This window comes from Dipodomys spectabilis, unplaced genomic scaffold, assembly GCF_019054845.1.
Source record: "Dipodomys spectabilis isolate Male_0828 unplaced genomic scaffold, ASM1905484v1 ptg000043l, whole genome shotgun sequence".
Taxonomy (NCBI): domain Eukaryota; kingdom Metazoa; phylum Chordata; class Mammalia; order Rodentia; family Heteromyidae; genus Dipodomys; species Dipodomys spectabilis.
Window position 1 is genome coordinate 31,165,191 of NW_024870720.1, and position 15,366 is coordinate 31,180,556.

General features: G+C 44.8%; 1 long non-coding RNA gene across 1 annotated transcript; it reads right to left on the bottom strand.

Annotated features, from left to right (window-relative positions):
• Window positions 1-4,326: 4,326 nt before the first annotated feature.
• On the bottom strand, window positions 4,327-12,165 carry LOC122106807. The gene is made up of 3 exons (XR_006147241.1): window positions 11,966-12,165; window positions 6,458-6,602; window positions 4,327-4,702 (listed from the first exon to the last, which is right to left on the bottom strand). It is a non-coding gene; the product is annotated as an uncharacterized LOC122106807 (long non-coding RNA).
• Window positions 12,166-15,366: the final 3,201 nt, after the last annotated feature.

The following is a 15,366-nucleotide window of genomic DNA, read 5'->3' on the forward strand; positions in this document are numbered from 1 at the left end:
CCTTTCAGTCTAAGGTGCTGAGCTGAACTCTGCACTGCAGTGCAAAAGACAGCCTAACTCATCCGGGACAGGATCTGAAGCACTTGAGGATGGAAGTGGAGTTGAAGACAAGACCTCCAGAGTCGGATCTACCCTCTGACCAGAGACAGAGCACCCTTCAGTTAATCTGAACCCTTCTGACAGCCAAAGCTTCCTCAGATGTAGCTATTCTCACTGACACACAGGGCAGCAACAGAAAACCAGCACGAGCACATGGCTCAGCCCCAGTCACCTGTGACACCGTCTGTCCTCCAGCCCCACCCACAGCAGCACAGAGGTGGTGCACAGAGAGTCACGATGCACATCGATGGACAGACTGTTGGCAAAATTCATTTGGCTTAGATCCAACAGCAAGAGCCAAGGCACAAGCCACAGCTCATTTCTTCCATATTGGATTTGCTTTTGGCATTAGAATTAAGACCAAGGAAAAGGGCTTGGGATCTGAAGGGAGAGCCCAAAGGGCAGAAAGCATTGCCTTTGGCAATGGAGCACAATGGGCAAGGAGCAGAAGGCCAAGCCACCACCAGCCAGCCATCCAGATCCACAGGGCCAGCTCCCACTGACATCTAGGAAGTGACCCTAGGCAAACTTTCTTTTGCCAGGTTTCACTGGCACTCCACTACTGTGGGCAGAAAACATCTTAGGGGATCTGGTGGCTTTCTAGAACGAAGATTATTTGAGCAGCCCTTCCTGGAGGTTAGACATCAGCCGATATCTGGCATCCTAGGCCCTCATACAGGGAATGATGGGAGTCTGGCAAAAAAATCCGTGGGGGCTCCAATTTATGTGACTAAGGAGTGCAGTATGCGCAGATCCTCGTGGCTTATGGACACCAGCCAGTGTGCCCTTAGCGTATACTACGGACCTCCAAGAAAATCTTCTCTATTTTGTCACTGAGGATCAGGCTGGGCACAGAATCTCTGAGTTTAGTGACGGTCAAATTTCCAGCCCTGGCCCAGTGTCTCCTCAGTGGAGGACAGAGGCCCTAAAAAAATCATCCCTTGCCTTTACAATGGAAGATGGCTACCTTCACACATCCTCCTGGCTAGAGAACACTGACAAGTACACCACCATCGCAGGGCCCCAAATGCAGAGGGAGGGAACGGGCAGAAAACCATCTATAGGGGCTCCTGTTTCGGGCACCCCTGGGGATCATCCCTGAAGACCAACCCCCATGGTTGCTGTTGAAGATCTAATCTGGAGAACCCATGCAGTAGACGAGGCACCCCGAAAAAAATCTAGGGGGGGCTGCTGTGTCGGCCACCTTGAGGGAGGCCACCTAGGAGGAACAACCCGAAGACTGTCCCAGGTCAATGATGAAGGTCGTCACCCCGGAGGAACATCCCTGAAGACCACTGAGGTTTGTGGTAAAGTCCTGAGTGCGCTTTGAGAGGACAGAGCACCCCAAAGATCCCTTGGGGCTGCTCTTTTGGCCACCCCAGAGGAATATCCTTGAAGACCATCTGAGATTTCTGACCAAGTCCTGAGTGAGTGTGGACAGAGAACCAAAGATCAGCCACCCCAAATGAACATCGTTGAAGACCATCTGAGGTTTCTGGCAAAGTCCTGAGTGCACGTAGAATGGACAGAGCACCCCAAAGATCCCTTGGGGCTGCTCTGTTGGCCACCCCAGAGGAACATCCACGCTGACCCACTCGGTTGATGATGAAGGTCAGTTCACCCCGGAAGATCATCTGCCACACTCTCTGCAGTTGCTGATGAAGATCAAGTCACCCCAGAGGAACACCCGCACAGACCTTCCACACTTGCTGGCGAGGTCAGGTCACCCCGGAGAATCATCCTCAGTTGATGATGACGGTCAGGTCACCCCGGAGGAACATCCTCACAGACCCTCCGCACTTGCTGGCGAGGTCAGGTCACCCTGGAGAATCACCCTCAGTTGATGATGGAGGTCAGGTCACCCCGGAGAATCATCCTCAGTTGATGATGGAGGTCAGGTCACCCTGGAGAATCATCCTCAGTTGATGAAGGAGGTCAGGTCACCCTGGAGGATCATCTGTGCAGAACCTCCACAGGTTTTGATATATACCAGTGTGCACTGCTTCCCATGTAGGGACTGAAACACCAACTGGGGCTCCTGCGCTGGCCACCAAGAAGCATCATCTGCAGAGTATCCTGGGTTGGTGATATCCAGTCCCCCTAAGTCCACACGGAGAGGATGCAGCAGCCCAAAAACCATCCAAGGGGGTTCCTGTTGTGGCCACCCAGGAGGATCATCCACCAAGTTCCTTCTGGATTTTGGGTCATGAGTGGAAGGACCTAGTGTACCACCTCCTCTGAGGCAGCGGCCAGACCCAGCACAAGTCCCCCCTTTGAGCAGCAACCCCTCAGCTCCTCAGGGAGCAGAGATGAAGACAGCATTACCAACATGGACACTCAGTCATCACCTGTATCCCCTATACCTTTAATTGAAAGCTGAGGCATTTGGAACCTGGCTGCCAGGAAATATTCAGCAAAGAGACTAAAACAATCAAGGGCAAGGTGTCCTCAGAGGTCCCCAAGACAATGTAATCTGACCCAATCCCCGCAGAGGCTCCAGACCTCCTGCCACCAGGCATAAGGCCACAATGAAGGAAAATCCACTGCTCCTGGCCCACTCACACACCAAGACAGGAAAAACAGCGCAAGACGTCCCTAAGGCCTACCAGTGCCACTACACAAATCCAGAAGGGACAAGATTCAAATGTCCTACTAACAAAAACACCTGCCAGCTCTCCAGTTATTGAAGGCAAATCTATTGGAAACACTTCCACATCAGCAGCAGATGATGTTCAATTGGACGGGTCCTCCCAAAGATCACTTAGAGGGTGTCCTTTGACATAAGCCCCAAAAGAGCTGAGCAACAAGCCACTGAACACCTGGCTGACAGGGTTGCAGCCAAGAGGCTGAAACCCAGCAAGGTTGCTTCCCCCACCAAGATTGGAGCCAAGCTCTCAAACCTCCAAACAGCAAAGGAAGGAACCTTCAGAACCCAGGCTACCCAAGCTACTTGGGAAGTAGAGGATTTAAAGCAAGACAGGACCACCTGCTCAGGAAGAGCACACAAGAAACTGAGAGCCCTCAGTCAGCTGAGGCTATATCTGCTGATATCCAGGCTGCTGGAACTCATTAAACAGCCTAGGACACTACAGTGGACAAGGCTACTTGGGAGCACCAAGATCCCGGATTGAAAGGCTAGCCCTACAAAGTTAGCAGAAAAACCCACTGGCCTTCTACCTCTTGGGGCTAAGGAATTAGCCCCACTCACTGTCCTCAGTGAACACAAATATAGTACTAGAAGTCTCAAGGGACAAGTCAATATAATCTGAAATCTAAAGAACCTACACTATCCCACCATAACTCAACAACCAAATGTGTACTTCAAACCTTGCACACTGGCTGAATTGAAACTTCTACCTAGCATGTTTAAGCCAGAGAATTGAAATAGATTAAAGCACATGAGTGGGCTGGGAAGGTGGCTCAGTGGTACAGTACTTGTTTTGCATGCATGAGGCCCTGGGTTCGTTTCCTCAGCACGACATAAGCAGAAAAAGCTGAAAGTGGTGCTGTGGCTCAAGTGGTAGAGTGCTAGCCTTGAGCTGAAGAGCTGAGGGACAGCGCCCCGGCCCAGAGTTCAGGCCCCACAACAAAAATAAAAAAAAAAAAAAAAAGCACATGAGTGTGATCTTAACATTACAGGCATTAGAAATCACAAGAACCAATGAGACCTCAAGTACAATCTCAAGATACAACTAAACCAAGAGAAAAACCACGAGATGTACGAAATTTTAGAGCAAAGTTACAAAATCTAAATCTCGATGCAGTCTGAGTGGGTGGGTGTCCAGCTCCTCTCCCTAGTCCACACTCCTCCATCTCAAGTGAACAACTGAATTCCTATGAGTGGGTATATTCTAAGGACTTCCTTATCGAGTGCCCACAAGTCAGACAGAGTCACCAAACTGGAAAGTCACCAATCAAGTCTGCAAACCACACATATTTCCTCAACTGAAAGACGATTTGCAGCAGAAGAGACTGGATGCACTAAGGAAAATATCTGTGCTAGAAAAAGAAGTTCTACTTCAAAACCAGCTGCAACTAAACAAGAAGCAGCTATGAAGACATTTTACTACAAGTATAACACATCCTTTCTGGAACATTCATTTGGTCACAAGTAATGAGCCATGTCAAAAAATGCTGATCAGCCACCAAAAGATTTTCCAGAATATGAAATGACAGAGGAAAAGAAAAAGAATTGTAACATATAGATATAATGAAACAAACACATAATTTAAAGAACAACAGTTAAAAATTATTAAAGCTTACAGCTGAAGATAACCAGGTTTTCCCCACTTCATTACACATTAAATGACCGCACAGACATACCCAGGGATGTGCTTTCCTAGTCTCCTAGCCCCTTCTCAATCTAATCAACTTAGCCTGATTAAACGTCACAGCCCACGTTCTGTCAACTGTGTAGCCAAACACATCTCATCTAAATGGAGGAGATATCTATACCTGACCCACAAAAGCTCATGTTTATCACAACGCAGAAGGTATTCAGTTCCTAATCAAGAGTCCATATAGTTTCACAGTTCTAGTACTGCTCAAAAGTTTAAGTCCAAATTTCTTCCGAGACTCGGGGCAAACTGTTAGTTTTGAGGCCCTGAAAAAAAATCAAAAAGTAAGTTATATATTTCTTTTTTCTCGTTTCTTTTCTGTTTCTTTTTTCTTTTTCTTGTCAGTTGTGGGGCTTGAACTATGGGCCTGGGCACTATCCTCTCAGCTCTTCAGCTCAAGGTTAGTGCTCTACCACTTGAGACACAGCACTGCTTCTGGCTTTTTCTGCTTATGTTGTGCTGAGGAAACGAACCCAGGGCCTCATGCATGCAAGGCAAGCACTCTACCACTGAGCCACCTTCCCAGCCGAGCTATGTATTTCCAATATACAAATATACATCATGAAAATTACCATCACCAAAGTGCTGAGTTGTGATATAGGAAGAATGGAACCAAAGCCAGACTGAGATCATGGCAGAGCGATCATTAAATACAATGGCTACATAACCATCATCCAGAGCCTGTGGTAGCCTCATGCAAGTCCCAAGGGTTTGGGGCAGGTCTGTTCCCAAGGCCTCACCAGCTGCAGCCTGTGTGTTCTTTTCCTTCAGCCCGTACCACTCATTGTCTGTGGCTCTCCTTGACAGATACTAACTTCCTGCATTCTCCATTCTTCAGGATCAGCCTTGCTTCTTCCTGTGAAATCTATGTGGAGACCTTTGTGTTCTAATTGTCCATTGCAAATGCCAGCATGGCTAGCAATGTGGCACCAATGCAAAGATCTGCTGCAGTTCAAGCAGTAGCTGGATCCTAAAAGATCACGGCTTTAGCTGTCTCTGAGTACCTGGATGGCCAACCAAGGGAAATATTTCCCTAGCAAGCTTCTGTGAACAGGCACCCCTGAGCACGCTCTCTTCTCTCTTTCAATGATTTTTTTTTTTTTTTTTTGCCAGTCCTGGGGCTTGAAATCAGGGCTAGCCACTGTCCCTGAGCTTCTTTTGCTCAAAGCTAGCACTTTACCACTTGAGCCACAGCACCACTTCAGGCTTTTTCTATTTATGTGGTACTGAGGAATTGAATGCAGGGCTTCATACATACTAGGCATGCACTTTACCACTAAGCCACATTCCCAGACAGCATGTTCTTGTCAATGAATTCAACCACTTCAGGCTTCAGCTTGCCTATGGGTGCATTCTATACATCTTCATAACATTCCCTTAACCTCTCTTTCCTATTGTCTTGATGAAGAGTACTTGGTCTCCTCCCCCTCCTCCTCTTTCGCTAGTCCTGGAGCTTGAACTCAGGGTCTGAGGCACTGTCCCTGAGTTTCTTTTTGCTCAAGGCCAGCACTCTGACACTTGAGCTGACAGTGTCACTTCCAGCCTTTTTTGTTTATGTGGTATGGAGGAATTGAACTCAGAACTTCATGCATGCTAGACAAGCACTCTATCACTAAGTCATATCCCAGCCCTTGGTTTCTTTTTAATTAATCTCTCAACTGCCACTATTACTTGGTCCCAGATTTGTATATGTGCCTTTTTTTTTCATTTTACAATATTCAGAATGTATGTGACTAAAAGTACCTTGCAATAACCATGCCACAGCCCACATGCTGATTTGTCTTAAAATTTCCTCTGTCATATCAACTAGGCTAGCATCTCTATATTTATCCTCACATGGAATTTCAGGACATGGAAAAAATAGAAACAAGCTCTGTACTAGAATGGAACACACCATGAATCCAATTCCCAAGAGGCAGCATCCTCCTAGGAGACTTTATACCAACTCTTTACTATCTACATGCCCCAGCAGCACTGTGTTCCTGGGTGCCCAAAAGAATTCTCCATGAAGTTGTACTCACAGCATTTCAAGCCTTTCCTATACAGCATCCAAAACATTTCCAACTTCTTCCCACCATATATTTGCAGAGACTTCAGAATCACATCATCAGGAATAGCAAAATGTCCACTCTCAGTACCAACTTGGTATGTCAATAACTTCTGTCACTGTAACAAATACAAAAAAGGCATATTTATTCATTTATTTACGTTTTGCCAGTCCTGGAGCTTGAACTCAGGGCTTGGGCACTGTCCCTGAACTTCTTTTGCTCAAGGCTAGCACTCTACCACTTTAGCCACAGCGCCACTTCTGGCTTGCCATAGCACCACTTCAGGCTTTTTCTATTTATGTGGTACTGAGTAATCAAACCCAGGGCTTCATGCATGCTAGGCAAGCCCTCTACCAGTAAGCCATATTGCCAGCCCTGCATTTTTATTTTTAGCTCATGGTTGCAGAATGGAGTTCTTTGTTCTAACTCCCATGAGGAGGCAGAGCCCCATAGCAGAGAAGCCTCTGGATAAGGCTGCTTACCTCAGGGCAAGCCAGAAGAGAAAAGTAAGAGAGATGTAGAGAGGAAGCCAGTTAAGAGATTTGCCAAGCATGTGCAAAACCCTTGGTTTGATCCCCAGTGCTCAACAACAACAACGAAACAATAACAACAACACAGCTCTTAAATGTTGTGGGTTTATTTCTTAGTCCATGAACTCTTCACATCATGCTCCAGCTTCTCATACTGCAGGCCTGAAAGAAAATAATGCATTGGATTTCAAGTTCCTAGAGGATTTGTAATTCCTATTGCACAATCATAAATGGATTTTTTTAAATCTTCTAAACTTGCCTGTGACTTCAGTGAACAGGAATCTGCCTTTAATGGAACAATGTATGTCCTGAGATCTCTGAGCTTATAAGATACCAAGCAATTTACACTTCGCTTTAGAGAATTTTAAATTGTCCCAATGGGAGCTTTTAGGATACTGCCAGTCTTTTTAACTCCACTATGGCCCATGACAAATTCATTTTTTCTAGTCACAGTACACAATGACACCATCAGTCACATCTAATTTAGAGAAAAAAATGTACACACACACACACACACACACACACACACACACACACACACACACACACACTTAAAGCCTTAAAATAAGGGGGAAAAACCCAATGTGAAGTGAAGGAGAAAGCAGAAGTATAATGACACATATCCTCACAAACCATCTTCTGATTGTCAGCTGTCCTGGGAAAATGCTACTTCTAATTCAGTGACACTTATTTTTAATCATCTTTTTCTGAAATTTTAAAAGTCTTTTGCACAATAAGTAGCATGTAAGTCTTCATTCAACAGTTAAAAATCATTATTGTGAGCTGGGTGTTGGTGGCTCACACCTGTAATACTAGCTACTCAGGAGGCTGAGATCTGAGGATCGTAGTTCAAAGCCAGCCTGGAGAAGGAAAGTCCTGCCAGTGACTCTTATCTCCAGTAAACCACTCAGAAAACCAGAAGTGGTACTGTGGCTCAATTGGTAGAGTGCTATTCTTGAGCTGAAGAGCTGAGGGACAGTGTCCAAACCTAGAGTTCAAGCCTCACAACCAAAAAAAAAAAAAAAACCCAAACCAAAACCAAAAAAACATCATTGTGATTGATGTTTTGGTATTATAGAGGATAATTAAATAGAAGATCTATGGCCTTAGCAGATAAACAAATATCTTCCCATCATTAATGTGATTCTGTAAGAATAAATGGCATTTAAATAACGTCCAAGTGTACTAATTTTCATTGAACTTAAAATGTAACATCAATACATCAACAATATGTGGCCTATTCTTAACACAGCCTCACACTATTTCTTACATAACTTTCCCATTTCTGCGCAACCCATGCCCTTACATCCTTCTGGATCACCATCTACTTCTCAGCTGTCAGGTGGAATCTTCCAGTTCAATCTCCCCTGGCTGTGAGCTTGTAGCTCAGGGCCTGTCCAGTTGCTCACTCCTGGACTCTACATAGCCTTCTTTCTCTCTGCCTTCTAGTTTTGGTTCAAAGAATATCTTCTCAGAAATCCTTCCTTTCCTTCAACCTTACCATTATCCTTTTATTACTCTTCTTTATTTAACCCAATTTGTGGCTTTGAGCCATAACATTTTTCTAACATGTCATACCTCTTTTGTCCTATGGCATATATCATTATCTGTTATTAGTGCTTCCTGAAGGAGCATATGTTCCATGGAAATAAGAACTTTGCTTTGATCACATAGCCAATTACCCTGCACTTACTATACGGCCCTAATATAGCAGGCACTCCATAAATATGTTATCTTACTACTGCTATTTGTGGTACACATCCTGTCTAGAATAATTCTCTCTTTATTCCTTCCTTTTCATGACTTCCCTTCCTTTGTCATTTAGTAAGTAGAATCCCTGATATGGTCTATAAGTCTCAAATTTTCAATGAGATGCTTGCTCTTGTTGAAATAATAATAATAATAATTTTTTTTACTAGTCCTGGGGCTTGAACTTAGGTCCTGAGCATTGACCCTAAGGTTTTTGCTTTCTTTTCCTCAAGGCTAGCATTTTACCACTTGAGCCACTGTGCCATTTCCAGCCTTTCTGTTTATGTGGTACTAAGGAATCGAACCCAGGGCTTCATGCATGCTAGGCAGGCACTCTATCACTAAGCCCCATTCCCAGACCCTAAATAATTTATCTTAAACTTTGGCCCCCCCCCTCCTTGCTCCCTCCCTTCTTTCCCTCTTCTCCCCTCCCCCGTCTCTCTTTCTCTCCCTCTATGCCCTTCTTTCCCTTTCCCTCTCTCCCTCTTTCTTTGTTGCTCTCTCTCTCTCTCATATCCTGGGGCTGTATTCAGGGACAGGACACTATCTCTGAGCTTTTTTATTGAAAACAAGCACTATACTACCTGGGCCACAACTTTACTTCCAGCTTTTTGGTGGATAATTTGGAGAGAAGAGTCTCATGGACTTTCTGCAAGGGCTGGCTTCAAACCTCAATTCTAAGATCTTAGGATCCTAAGCCTCCTGAGGAGCTGAGATCTTAGGAATGAGTGTGAGCCACCAGTGCCCAGCTGTCTGGCCTTTCTCTATCCTTACATTTAACACATAGGAGTATGATAGTCCATGCCCTCACTAGTCAGTCCAACATATTCTTGTGTTATTAAGGTTAAAACTGCAGATAATTCCAGTAAGTAGATAGTCATTGCTAGGTATTATATACTTTCTCCAGTGACTTCCACAAAATGCCCTGGCATTGTTTTCTTCCTTTCTATGAAAGTCAGTCATTCACGGTTGGTTGCTTCCTTCCTTTCAGCTTTCCTAAAAACAAAGCCTTTCTCTGTGGTGACATCTGCTTCTCAAGTACATTCTGCAGACTAATTACTACTATGTTTTAAAATTAGCTTCTCCTGTTTCACTCTGAAGTGGATGGAAAAGCAAAAGGCAACATCCATCAGAAGGGGTCAAGGCATCAGGAAGCTCAACTAAATTCAAATCAAGTCTTAAATGCTAGATGGCCATAGAGCTCATAGCAAGCCTCCTGAGGTATGGTGACAAACTTGTGCATTCAAATGTTTCATGTAATTGTCCCCCATCCTTTTCAATTCTGTCATCTCTTTTAGCAAATATATCATTTCTCTAATGTATAAACTACAGATAAATGCACATATATGTATGTGGACTGGGTAGGCTGTTTCTCAGGTCTTTTTGACTTCTTTGCTCATGAAGTACCTGGAGAGAAACATGTTCATTTTGAAAATAGTAATAATTATGAAGCCACGATTTAAAAATTTATCATTTCACCATCGTATGTTAGTAATTATTGGCATGTGCACGACAGGACTGGGACGAACTCACAGCCTGGGCACTGTCACTTAGCTGTTTTGTTTAATCCTGACACTCTGCCACTTGAGCAAAGATCCACATCTAGCAGAACTGGAGGTAAGAGTCTTAGGGACTTTCCTAGACCAGCTTCCTGCCAACTGAAATCCTCAGACCTCAGCCTGCTGTGTAGTTCAAATTACAAGCCAGCACTCACTAGTTTTTTTGTTGTTTTTTTAAACGTATGGATCAGGGAGGACAAAAGGAAGAGTGATAGGGAATAAACAGAAAGACAGAGATGGAGAGAGAACGAATAGAAAGGCAGAGATAGAGAAAAAAGACAGAAGAAAAGAGAAAGCGAGAAGTTATACAGCAGATCCTCGGCCATCTATCTGAATTCCCTAGGACTAGGTATTTACCCCTTGATACATAGGTTTGAGACTCCACTGTACTGAATTGATATGAAAAGCATGTACAGATAAATCTCTGACTTACAAAGTTATCTTGACTAGTGATGGTCTGATTAACAATTGTTCCCTTTGTAGACTTTACCATAATATGAATCAGTATGTGTAAGCGGAAAGGGGTATTTTGAATTCTGATCATAAGACAATATTTAGCAATCTGATCTACCCAGAAGGCCAAGGTCTGAGGATCACAGTTCAAAGGCCTGGCAACAAAGTCCTTGAGACTCTTATCTACCATTAGTCACAAAATGGACTGGAAGTGGAGCTGTGGCTCAAGGGGTAGAGTAGTAACTTTGAGCAGACAAACTGAGGGACAGTGTCCAGGCCCTGAGTTCAAACCCTATGACTGGCACATACAAAAAATTGAGCACAGATTTTAAGTGTGCAAATTAATGGATTTTACATAGGTACCTATGTAACTGTGTATGTGAAAATCCTGTAATGCTACCCAACTCAAAAGGTATAATACTTTAATGTTCAAGCCCCCCCCCCCCAGCACGCCCCCTCCCCCCTCCCCATGCTTCTCAGTTAACAAACACCTGAGTCCATAGAGCACATGTCCAAACACCAGGTCTACACCTTCTCCTACCAAAGATGTGTTTTCTCTGCCCTTGCACCCATCCTTGGAATTTGGCTGGTGCCCTTTGGCAGCCAGCCTGTGTCTCTGAGAGCTCTTCATACTCTGTACATAATGCAATAGTTGCCTATCTGCTTCTACTGCTGTCCATCATCTCATGGTCTACATTTTAACAACCAAGCAGTGTCATCGATGTCGTTGTCCACTCTGAGGGGTGAGGTCCATGAGGGCTAGGCCCCAGTCTTTCACTCAGTCTCCCTACTTCTGTTTCCCTACTTTAGGGTCTCAGCAATCTCTATCAATGGGCTGGGACCCTGGCTCCCTGAAGAGCTCTCAGTGCATATGTAATGGTCTAGAATATTTGGTACAACTCTAAACCAGACCTTTAAGGACTTCCATGATTTGGCCACCTACCACCTACCCAGGCTTACTGTGGTCCACCTGTAAGATTAATGACTTCCCACAGCCTCTCATCCGAACACACCATGTTGAAAATGAACTATACAACTTGTGAGTGGGAATGGGAGGGAAAAACTGGGAGACAGCAAGAGAGGGCTGGCATTGTCCAAGAAAACATGTACATATTATCTGACGTATGTAAGTGTAACCCTTTGGTACATCACCTTTATAATAACAAGAAAAAAGTTTAAAAAAGAATTACCTCAGAAAATCCAGAAGTTACTTGGGTCAATTTTAGTGGGGACATCTGGGGTAGAGAGGAGACAAGGAATGTTCTCATTTCTTTTGTGCTCACTGTTCACAGTCTAGGGCTTTCACTCTCTTAGGAGTTCAATGAATCCATTTTGTGGTCCATTCATCATTCCATAATCCATCCCACACTTAGGAGGAAGCTGTCCTTTGCTTGTATGAAATAAAAATCATTTTAGCGTAAATTAACATTTCTCTCCCAAATTCCCACTGACTTGGCACTGGCCCTTAGGCTGGCACTCTTATCACTTGAGCTACAGTTCCACTTGCAGCGTTCTGCTGGTCATTTGAGGTAAGAATCTCAGTTTTCTGCCTGGAATGACTTTAAACCAAGATCCTCAGCTCTCAGCCATCTAGGATTACAGGTGTGAGCCACCAGTGTGAGCCATCAGATGACCACAGGCAGCACGAGACACATTCTCTTTCACTGTTGACTAGTTCTCAGAGTCTAACCTGGTGCTCTGCAGTTATTTGAAGCCCTCTGCAGGGAGGTGTTCCATCATCTCCTTCTTTAAAATCTCTCCACTTCCCTACTAGGGGAGATTTAGAAGTGCCTGAGTAGCTGTGAGAAAGATGGAGGCCCTGGTCCATCCAGTAACTGTCAACTGTCAGGGGAGGCAGGGTTCTGCACAGGGAATGAGCGGGGGAGGGCCACAGGGAAGAAGGGGGACCAGTGTCTTTACACCAATGGTCGCCAGGCCCTGGAGCCTCTTCTCCTCAGAGAAGTTTTGCTCTTTTAGCTTTTAGAATAAACTTCTTTGGGGCTTGTGTTCCATTCCTTTGTTTTGCCTCCTTTACCTTTTCATCTGGTTAAACCTCCTAAAAGACAAGGCAGCCCACCATGCTCTGGTCAGGGGATTATACTGTCTCTGTCTCTCTGTCTGTCTCTGTCTCTCTCTCCCCCTCTTCTCTATCTCTGTCTCACTCTGTATAGCTCTCTCTCCTTTCTACTCAATCTTTGAAGCTCTCAATTCTTTTGAGACTGAGGGTGAAGATGAATTCGAATTCTACCTGGTTAGCTCTGGACTGGAAGGGGAAGCAGAATGGCTCTGTGAGCAGCTGGATGAGAGTGCAGGTTCCTAAGTGTGCCTTTCACTTGGGTCTGCTAAAACTGCAAGTACAACCTTCTTCTGGTGGTATAAGCCTCCCATCAAATTGTGTGAGTCAACTTAGAGCAGATCTGCACTGAAATGCCCAGTAGGTTGGCCACTAACCTGTGTGAACAGAGGTGGATGGGGCTGGGAAGGTGGCTCAATGGTAGAGTACTTGCCTCACATGCATGAGGCCCTGGGTTTGATTCCTCAGCACCACATAAACAGAGAAAGATGGAAGTGGTGCTGTGGCTCAAGTGGTAGAGCGCTAGCCTTGAGCTGAAGAGCTGAGGGACAACGCCCAGGCCGAGTTCAGGCCCCACAACCAACCAAAAATAAAAACCAAACCAAACCAAACCAAACCCAAACCCAAACCCAAAAAACAGAGGTAGAGGTGTAATTTGGCCACCACAGGAGCTACCCACCCTCTCACCCTAGCTCTCCTGGCTTCTTCTTTCCATAGGGCTTTGTGTCCCAAGGGCTTGACCCAGGAGGTCCTGATCTGTGGACACCCCATACCAGAGACACCACAGGCAAGGAGACAGAGCCTGAAGACACACATTCCTTCACGGTGTGTGTCCTTAAAAGACAGTTTAGGCAGTGCCTTACCCATGAGAGCCACCTTGTGACATGGTTTCTGTGTTAGGGGGTTACAGTAAACGATGGAAGTGACAGTGTTTCTGTGTACTATTCTACTCAGAACAAAAAAGGTGAATGTGTCCAGTATGGATGCTATCTATGCGTTCAGATACTTAATAAGTCAGGCACCTGTAGCCTATGACTACAATACTAGCTACTCAGGAACCTGAGACCTGGAGGATCGTGGTTGAAAACCAGCCTGGGTAGAAAAATTTGTCAGGCCACCCAGTGGCTCATGCCTGTAATCCTAGCTACTCAGGAGGATAAGATCTGAGGATCGAGATTTGAATCCAGTCTGAGCAGAAAAATCCTTATGAGCTCTTATCTCTAATTAACCACTCAGAAACTGAAAGTGGCGCTTTGGCTCAAAGTGGTAGGGCATAGCTTAGAGCAAAAAGAGCTCCGTAACAGGGCCCAGGCCCCAAGTTCAAGCATCATGACCAAAAATGAAAAAAAAAATCTGTAAGATTCCATCTTCAATTAACCAGTAAAATGCCAGGCGGAAGGAATGGCTGAAGTGGTAGAGTGTCAGTCATAAGAGCAAGAGGCCCTGAAGTCAAGCCTAGGTACTAGCACATGCATGTACGCACACACGTGTGTACACACACACACACACACAAAGAATCTATTAATAAATCTGAGACAACTCAGAGGACCTAAATGAGATGATGAAGCTTTTGGATGCCACATTACAAAAAGAGAAATGACAGATTGATCTTACAAAAGAGACCGAGAAAACAGCAACAGCTGTGTTCAAATGTTTAACGGGTTGGCAGATGAAAGGGGCAGAAGAGGTGGGAGTAAAATTACTTTGTATTAATCCATGTTCTAGAAACAAAACATGAAATTTATAGGGCAGCAGATATCAGCTGAATATGAGAAAGTATGTGACCAGCCCCTCCAGAACGGGAACCACTACCTGGCAATAGAAACCACAATCTCTGTTTTTTCAATTTACGCTTTATTTCTTCATTTTGGTGCTAGGGATCGAACCCAGGTTCTTACACCATCCCCATTGTCTTTCTAACTTTTTATTCACTGGCTTAAGATATTGGTTATGATAGCAACTATCACATAATACTTCAGAAAACCACTTGAGCTATTTATATACGAAGTATAGCTTTTTTTCAGCTGAATGCTGAGTCCTTTTTATTTGGTTGTAATTGGTGGTGGTTGTGGGGCCTGAACTCTTGGCCTGGGTGCTGTCCCTCAAGGCTAGCGCTCTACCACTTGAGCCACATTGTCACTTCGGCTTTTTCTGCTCATGAGGAATTGGACCCAGGGCCTCATGTATGCAAGACAAGCACTCTACCACTGAGACACCTTCCCAGGCCCTGAGTGCTTATTTTATGAAACCTTCTCAGAGTTTCTCACAGACTTCTCTTTTGGGAGTATAGTTTCTAGTTAGTGTGTGTGTGTGTGTGTGTGTGTTGTACTGAGGCTTTGAACTCAGCATCTTGAACTCTTGCTTTGCTTCTTTGCTCAAGGCTGGAATTCTATCACTGGAGTCACACCTTCACTTCCAGCTTTTCTGTTGGTTAATTGGAGATAAAAGTCTCACAATCTGTCTGAGCTGATTTAGAACCTTGATCCCCAGCCTCCTGCATTGCTGGGATTACAGGTG